Raw genomic sequence first — 7,344 nt, forward strand, 5'->3', positions numbered from 1 at the left:
ACTAGCTAGTCCTAATACTACTCCGAAAATTTTTAAAAAATTATGTTTCCGTAAAACAATTCTCTCACAAGTGTGTGTATATATATATATATATATATATATATATATATATATATATATATATATATATATACTTGTGAGAGAAAAGCAAAAACTAGTGTATAAATATGAACATATAATTAATCTAACCTTACGCTCATGAACAACCTTGGCGGCCTTGTCCATTTCTTCCTCAAGGAGCGTGAGATCTTCCATGCCCAGCTCATGACAATCTCCCATTCTCTGCCTAAGCCATGAACAAACACCAGCAGTAAACAAATTAAATAAAACATGTGATATATATATATATATATATATATATATATATATATATATATATCAAGAAAAAAACATTATCAAAGAGATCGATTGATATGGGGCAGCGATTTCAATTAATGAGGGAAAGAGGAGGTGCATTTGCATTGCCGCAAATGGGAGGCCTCTTTGCCCAATTAGCGAAAGCTATTGCACGCTTTGTCATAAATGTCTTGTGCTCTTTCAAGTTTGATCGTCAACACCAGCTCCCATGTGCACTGTGGGGACCCTTACTTTCCGTCCTACTGCGTCACGAAAATGTAAACCATTCTGTAATCGAGCCGTGGTGGCGCCATTGTGTTTTCCGCTGCTATGCATTTTCTGTAAATTAGTTAACAACGAAATTCTCAGATTAAGACCGAATTTGAAGAGTGAAAAATAGGGTTATGAAGAGAATGTTGAAAGTAGAAATAGCTTGGTCGAAGGCATTAATGAGAGATGAATCGTCCCATAGATCTCCTTCCTTCTCATGCTCGCTCCTTCTTCAACTTTAAACCTAAACCCCTCATAAGTTTTCTTATTGTGATGTTGATGAGTGATGTTAATGATTTTCTTATTGTGTTCCTTGTTAATGATCTTCTTCAACTCTCATAAGTTTTATTCCTTTGTTACACAATTCTAAATATCACCCTCGTTCTAAAGAATAACAACCAATACTCATTTGGCATTTTCATATATCTCAATCTCATAAAATAGATTAATGATCCAAATGATACCTTGTTCACCCACACACTTCCAAACTTCTATAGAAACACCATCAAGACCAATAACTTTACCATTACCCATCCTCTTAAGAGCTTCTTTAACCTCTTAACCTGAATGCTATTGTAAGACTTTGTTCATCCTCTTGGAATTATAGTCCTTCCATGTTACAAGTCAATCGTTGTCCTTAATTGAAAAACTAATAAAAACAATTCTCTTCTTTGATATCCTAATTTATAACCAAAACTTTCTCTTCTTCATCCTTAATACATCTTACTTTATACAAGTATTTGGGGTGTGCCTCCCTCATGGCTTTCTTTGTTCCCTTTCTCCATTTTTGGCTACCTTGTATATCATATGGTTTCTATTCTTGTCCTAAGATCGGAAAACTCTTTAAAAGGGTTGCATCTTGCCTCACTCATAGCTTTCATTGTCTCATTTCTAGCATTCTGATATAGTGCCCAAATTCTTAGCATTATTGCATTCATATAAGGTCTTAAATAAGGAAACAAAACCACCATAAGAATCACTGTAAAAGTAGTTAAAAATTAGAGATAAAAAAGGAACCCCACTATAAAGTCAAGAAAATGCACAAATTCAAAAGCATCAAAATCCATAATTGAAATTGCATAAAGGCAAATAGATCATTTCTATTCCAAATTCCAAATCTAATATGATCTAGAAAGAACTACAAGTAAGCACCAATTCATGGATTTAAGTCATGAATTAACCATTCCACAACAGGATCAAACACATTAACTCTAAATGGTCCTTTTATGCTGGATTTGTATTCTAGTTCTCCATGTAATCCATAAAAAATTTGGAATTCTTATTACCTGTACCTCGGATGAAGATAAAGATGGATCCAAGTTTTGAAGTAGCACAAGCCTTCCTTGCTCATAAGCAGTTTTCATTTTTTCTTCCCAAGGTTGAAAATGATATCAAATCATCCCTAACGTGTCAAAGCTTTCACTTTATATCGGTCAAATTAACTGCGAGGCTAAGTAAGTAAGTGACTAACGTACCGTGGAGAAAGCCCTGATCTTCACGAAGTGCCACTCCTTGATTCAAATTAACTGTGAGCCGGGAAGAGTCGTCCACATCGTCGGGTTGAATGGAAGAACAACGAAGTGGGGCTATGTGGTTTCAAATGTTCACCAATTATGACGAAAAGGGGCTAGGGTTCGAAGAGGGGGTACGAGGTTTCAAATGACTAAGTCTTCAATCAATTACCACGAACAGTTGCTAGGGTTCAAATTGTAACGATGAGGGGCTTCAATGCAAGGTGGGAGCTGAGGTTCTGCTATTCGCACATGCTTGTTTTTTTCCCCAATTACGATGGTCTTTAACTTAAACCCGTTGTAAACTTTATTGCATATAACATTCTAAGGCGGTTTTTAATAACCATCTTAGAATGATAGTTGTAAAATGCAATTTTTTTACAATAATTACAAAAATGCCACCACACCACCTTTTAAATTGGGTCTATAATAACCATTGTAGATCACGCATAGTAAAAAGTGTTTTTTTTAGTAGTGAACTGACCTAACATGTCTTTATTCTCTATTTATAGCTAGGATACTCACAACCTATTATTTACTCTATTTATTTATTTTTATTATTTTATAAAAAGGAACTCTATTTTATTTCCTATCAAATGAATAAATCAAATATCTTTTTTTTTTCTTCCTTCAAACCATTATTTTAATACAATTATTTCTCCTTATTTATTTAATTATAAAAACCTCATCATTTTCTAAAACTAATTTTTAACTAAAAAAAACTTTTTAATTTATTTACGAAAAATAGGATGTTACACCTACAAAACCTTCTTAGAATATAAGGTGGTGGCAATTTTGTAAATATAAGGTTTTCAACGAAGATGGTTTTACAAATACCGTCTTAGAATGGTAGCTTTCTAAGACGGTGGCAAAAACCATCTTAAAATGATATTTGTCTAAGACAATTTCACAAAAACCATCGTGATTGGATGAGATACTTTTAACTGATTCATCCATAAACCTAGCTAGACCCTGACTACTTTCGTAAGAATATCCAAAGGTGACCTTTGGAGTTTAGGTCACATAGGTTGTGGAAGCTTTGGGACTTAACCTAATGCATTATCAGTGTTAGGGATTTGTTGGGCTCCATCATGAGGGTAGCACCAGCGTGGGCTTGCCAACCTCTAACGCAAGAAGCCACAGCATTCTCCCCATTTGCTCGCGCTCTCACTCGTATTACATCTCTCTCTTCTATGCCAACACAGCGTCACTCTTCAAACCCTACCCCAACCCTCTTCTCCGCTATGAAACTTGACTATGCAAGACCTCCTCTCTCAATCATAATTTGCTTTTATTTCACCTTTGAACTAACTAATATACTTCTTGTTCAAGGGAGTTGTCCAAGAAGATTTATCCGACGAGGATTTCGACATGAGACCTCTTATCCTATCCCTAATGTGTTTTCCAATTCAACATTTTTAACTAGTGAAATTAATTCTTGTTTTAGGAAGTTGTCCAAGCATATTTTTCATTTTTCAATCCCAAGCCTAATGATTTTCCCGGAGCTAAGACCTTGCTGCAAACATTCCTTGACGGCCAGGAACGGGATTTAACTGCCTTTGTAGACTTGATTTTAGCACAAACCACTGTAGCCTTTATTGTTAAGATTGAGGATGATGACGATGAAGGACTCTTCGCTCTTGTTACTGCTCTTAATTTATATAGATACAAGGTAACTCACTCATGTTCTCTTACGTATGTATCAACTTTGCTTATGAACTTATTTTTCAATTATTTTGTAAATACTTTTGTTGCCTAGGAGCATAAATATATTGCGATAGTTAAGGATTTTCTCTTCCATAAAGCATAGCGCCAAGAGAAGGGTGTTGATGACTAGTTGAGATTGTTGTTGGGGGAGCAAGTGTGTGATGTAGATCTCCTGGTATCGCAGCACATGGTGAACCTTCCTCCCTAGTTTTTGTCACCTCTTTATGATGCCCTTTTGATGAAGTGTCATGGGACACGAAATATGAGGTTAGATGTTACTACATGTTTCTGTTTGACTGTTAGGGAGGGTTTTGTCTATTAAGAACTTAAATTGTTGTGTTGCATTTAACTGGCGATGGAAGAGCTCCAAAATTCCTTCAAGTTTAAGCATTATATAATACTTACCAAAATTTACATGGTATGTATGCTTTGTAATGTGTCCCTTCTATTTTTATATTTCTAACTTATGTGTTTATGCTCCACTGTCATTGTATCTTGACATTTTACTTTTTTTGGGGTGTTATAATATAGCTCAAGAATGTAGAACAGAAAAGAAAATGGAGCATTGATAGTGATGAAGCAATAATATATATAAAGATTGAGGATAAAATTTTCACAAGGCATTGATATTTCCTGGCATCATTTTGAATTATTTTGTTATGATTACTGATTATTTTCCAAATTAATTTCCAGTTAACATAATTTGTCCCTCTGTTTTCTATAGCAAAGTCAGCAGCTTGCACCTTATGAGGCAAGTTTTATGTTTCTTCAATCTCAATTACCATTTTTGTCATGTTCTTATTAACTTGCTGAAATTTTTTGTCAATTTCTGAATGTAATTTAGAATACATAGTGATACCACTGAAAGAAATATACATGTTGTCTACAACTTAGAATCATGGCTATGTGGTCTTTTTGTGTGGTTGTGATGTTTACTACTTTGTTTATTAATAGTATTAGTATTTATTCTAGTCTTGTAATTCTAGTGAAGAAAGAAGACTCCATATGAAAAATGTGTATTGATTATTGTGCCCTTAATTGGGTGAAGGAGAAACTGAATTTGGGGATTATATGGCACAATGCTAGTGTTTATTCTAGTCCTGTAATTCTAGTGAAGAAAGAGGGCTCCATATGGCAAATGTGTATTAATTATTGTACGCTTAATTGGGTAACTATCAAGTTTCCAATTCATGTGGTTGATGAATTGCTTGATGAGTTTCACAGGACTTGTTTCTTTTCAATGTGTGATTTCATGAGTTGCTCGTGAATTTATCTTGATATGAACAGAATTGTCAAATATAGTGAACACAAAACCTGTAAAGAAGCTCCATCAAGTTCAATATTCTAGTAGTTTCTATCACTGATAGTGGGCAACCTTGTTTATTTGGGCCACCTAGCTAGGCACACTATTCTTTTTAATTTCTTTACTTCTCAGAAGCATTCCTTATCCTCCGTTAGATGTACTTTCGCTTCTATATTCCTTTCTATTCATTCTTCTTTTATGACAAAAAAGTAAAGTGCAATTGAATACAAATGATGGACACAATGGGTTAGCAAATAGTTTTCCCCATCCATCTTTTTGGCGACGAAATCAAGTTTTTTAATTCCTTGTGTCGTGGGTAGCAACAAATAGTTTTCTTTTCTTTTTTATTTGGGGGGGGGGGGTCTTTTGTTAGAGATTGACACATCGGATATCTCGTTATATCTGAAGTTTGTTTCATGTGCTTTTCTTTGGTTGTTTTGAGGATCTTAGACAAGCTTTGATGTTAAGGGAAATAGTAGTGTTATTAGTTACCATCTAAATTGTAGTGCCTTTGTTTAATAGTCAACAAAGCAATTATATCACATAGAATTTTATTTCAATACCAGTGGAAATGATTGATTGGCTCATTTCTCTCCACTGCCATATAATAACACATGATTTAAACTTTAATTTGCTTCTAGTTTAAACGAATAAGGCTCTTCATTACATTTAAACAATTGTTTTTAATTCATTTTTAAGTTGTAATGTAATAATTCTGAATTTTCTTTCCATTAGAGTTTCTTGCTAAAATGATATTGTAGAAGTGGATAAGAGTCTCTTTATCAAGGATTCTAAACAATCTATTCTTGTTTCTGTTTTTATAGTTGAGGAATTACAGACCAACGAGATTGATCATAGTTGTTGAAGCAGACAAAATTCCAACATTTCATCAAGAATTAGCTTCTCTAATAAATGAAACCTGAAGGCTCCAGGATAATTTATTATTTATCATGTGATATTGTTATGAACTTGAATAGAAGCATAAATGCAGAATGCAGAAGCAGAGAGAAGAAGGTAGAAAAGCTTAAGACTTAGAGAGAAAACTTTTATTATATTCTTATTTCCCTTTTGTCAATACACTGCATACATATAGTTATATGCGCTCACTACATGACAAAAGCCACTAACAAAATCCTCTACACATGCATAGGGAGTACTAACAAAATTATCCTAATGCACTATTGCTCATAACATAATTAAGCACTACTACTACTAACATAATAGAGCACTACCAAATAATCGAAATTGTGCCAAAATCCCTTAAATATAATCCTTCAAGTGTTAAGGTGTTTTCTCTCTCCTAACAGATAAAATCTTAATACTTTCCTAAGCATGCATTTTGAAAGCTATCTTTGCCAGGTTTTGTGCATTGAGACTGTCGCAACGTGCCCTTCGCGGGCGAGCAAGGGCGAGGCTCTCGGGTGCGCTTTCCAAAGGAGGAAAGATGCGCGGAGTCGCCACCAACGTTTATTTGTGGGAAACGTCGGAAAAACCGAAGGAAACCGGTCAAAATGAAAATTCTAAGTTCGGGAGTTGTATTTACGCTTGAGGAAGGTATTAGCACCTCTTACGTTTGTCTCGAAGGACAACAACCTATTTTTCAGAATTGTGGAAATTGTGTTATCTTAACTTTTAGTTCTTTTTATTTTTTGAGGTCGACAAAAGCGGGGTTTTTGCTCCTACGTACCCTCCTTTGGAGAGGAAATCAGACCTACGTAATTCTTTCTTATGCGTGAATCAAGTGATTCTTTTTACTTGAAGGGTGATCATTTTAAGGCGTTGGACCTTAAAAGTGATCCTTTTACTTAGTAAGAAACTGAAATGATAAACTTTCAAAAACCTATTTTTGTGGACGAGCTTGACTAGGCGAGTTGATTTTAGCCTTAGTTTCGCTTTAGTTATTAGTCAATTCAATTAAGAATGAGAAATCCCAAACGGAAAACGTCTGATTGATCTTTTGCTTTTATTTTACTAAAAGGTATTTTTTGTTTATTATATTATTATTTTACCTCTTTTTTGATTTCCAACGTGGTTACGGCACGACCGAACGGTCGGAATTCATTTTAACCAAAATTAACGGATGATACAATTCAAACGATCGGTGGAAATTTATTTTATTTTTAGATTAAGCGAGAAATGACTTAAATAAATGGCTTAAGCACGTCAAAATGGGGTATAAAAAGTAAATGAAAACGAGAATAAAAATACATGAAACAA

The 7,344-nt window shown here is 34.3% G+C and overlaps 1 pseudogene; it reads left to right on the forward strand.

Annotated features, from left to right (window-relative positions):
- Nucleotides 1–470: 470 nt before the first annotated feature.
- Nucleotides 471–6,050, forward strand: LOC114373029 (annotated as a pseudogene).
- The last annotated feature ends 1,294 nt before the right edge of the window (nucleotides 6,051–7,344 follow it).

This window comes from Glycine soja, chromosome 11 (genome assembly GCF_004193775.1).
Source record: "Glycine soja cultivar W05 chromosome 11, ASM419377v2, whole genome shotgun sequence".
NCBI classification, from domain to species: Eukaryota; Viridiplantae; Streptophyta; class Magnoliopsida; order Fabales; family Fabaceae; genus Glycine; species Glycine soja.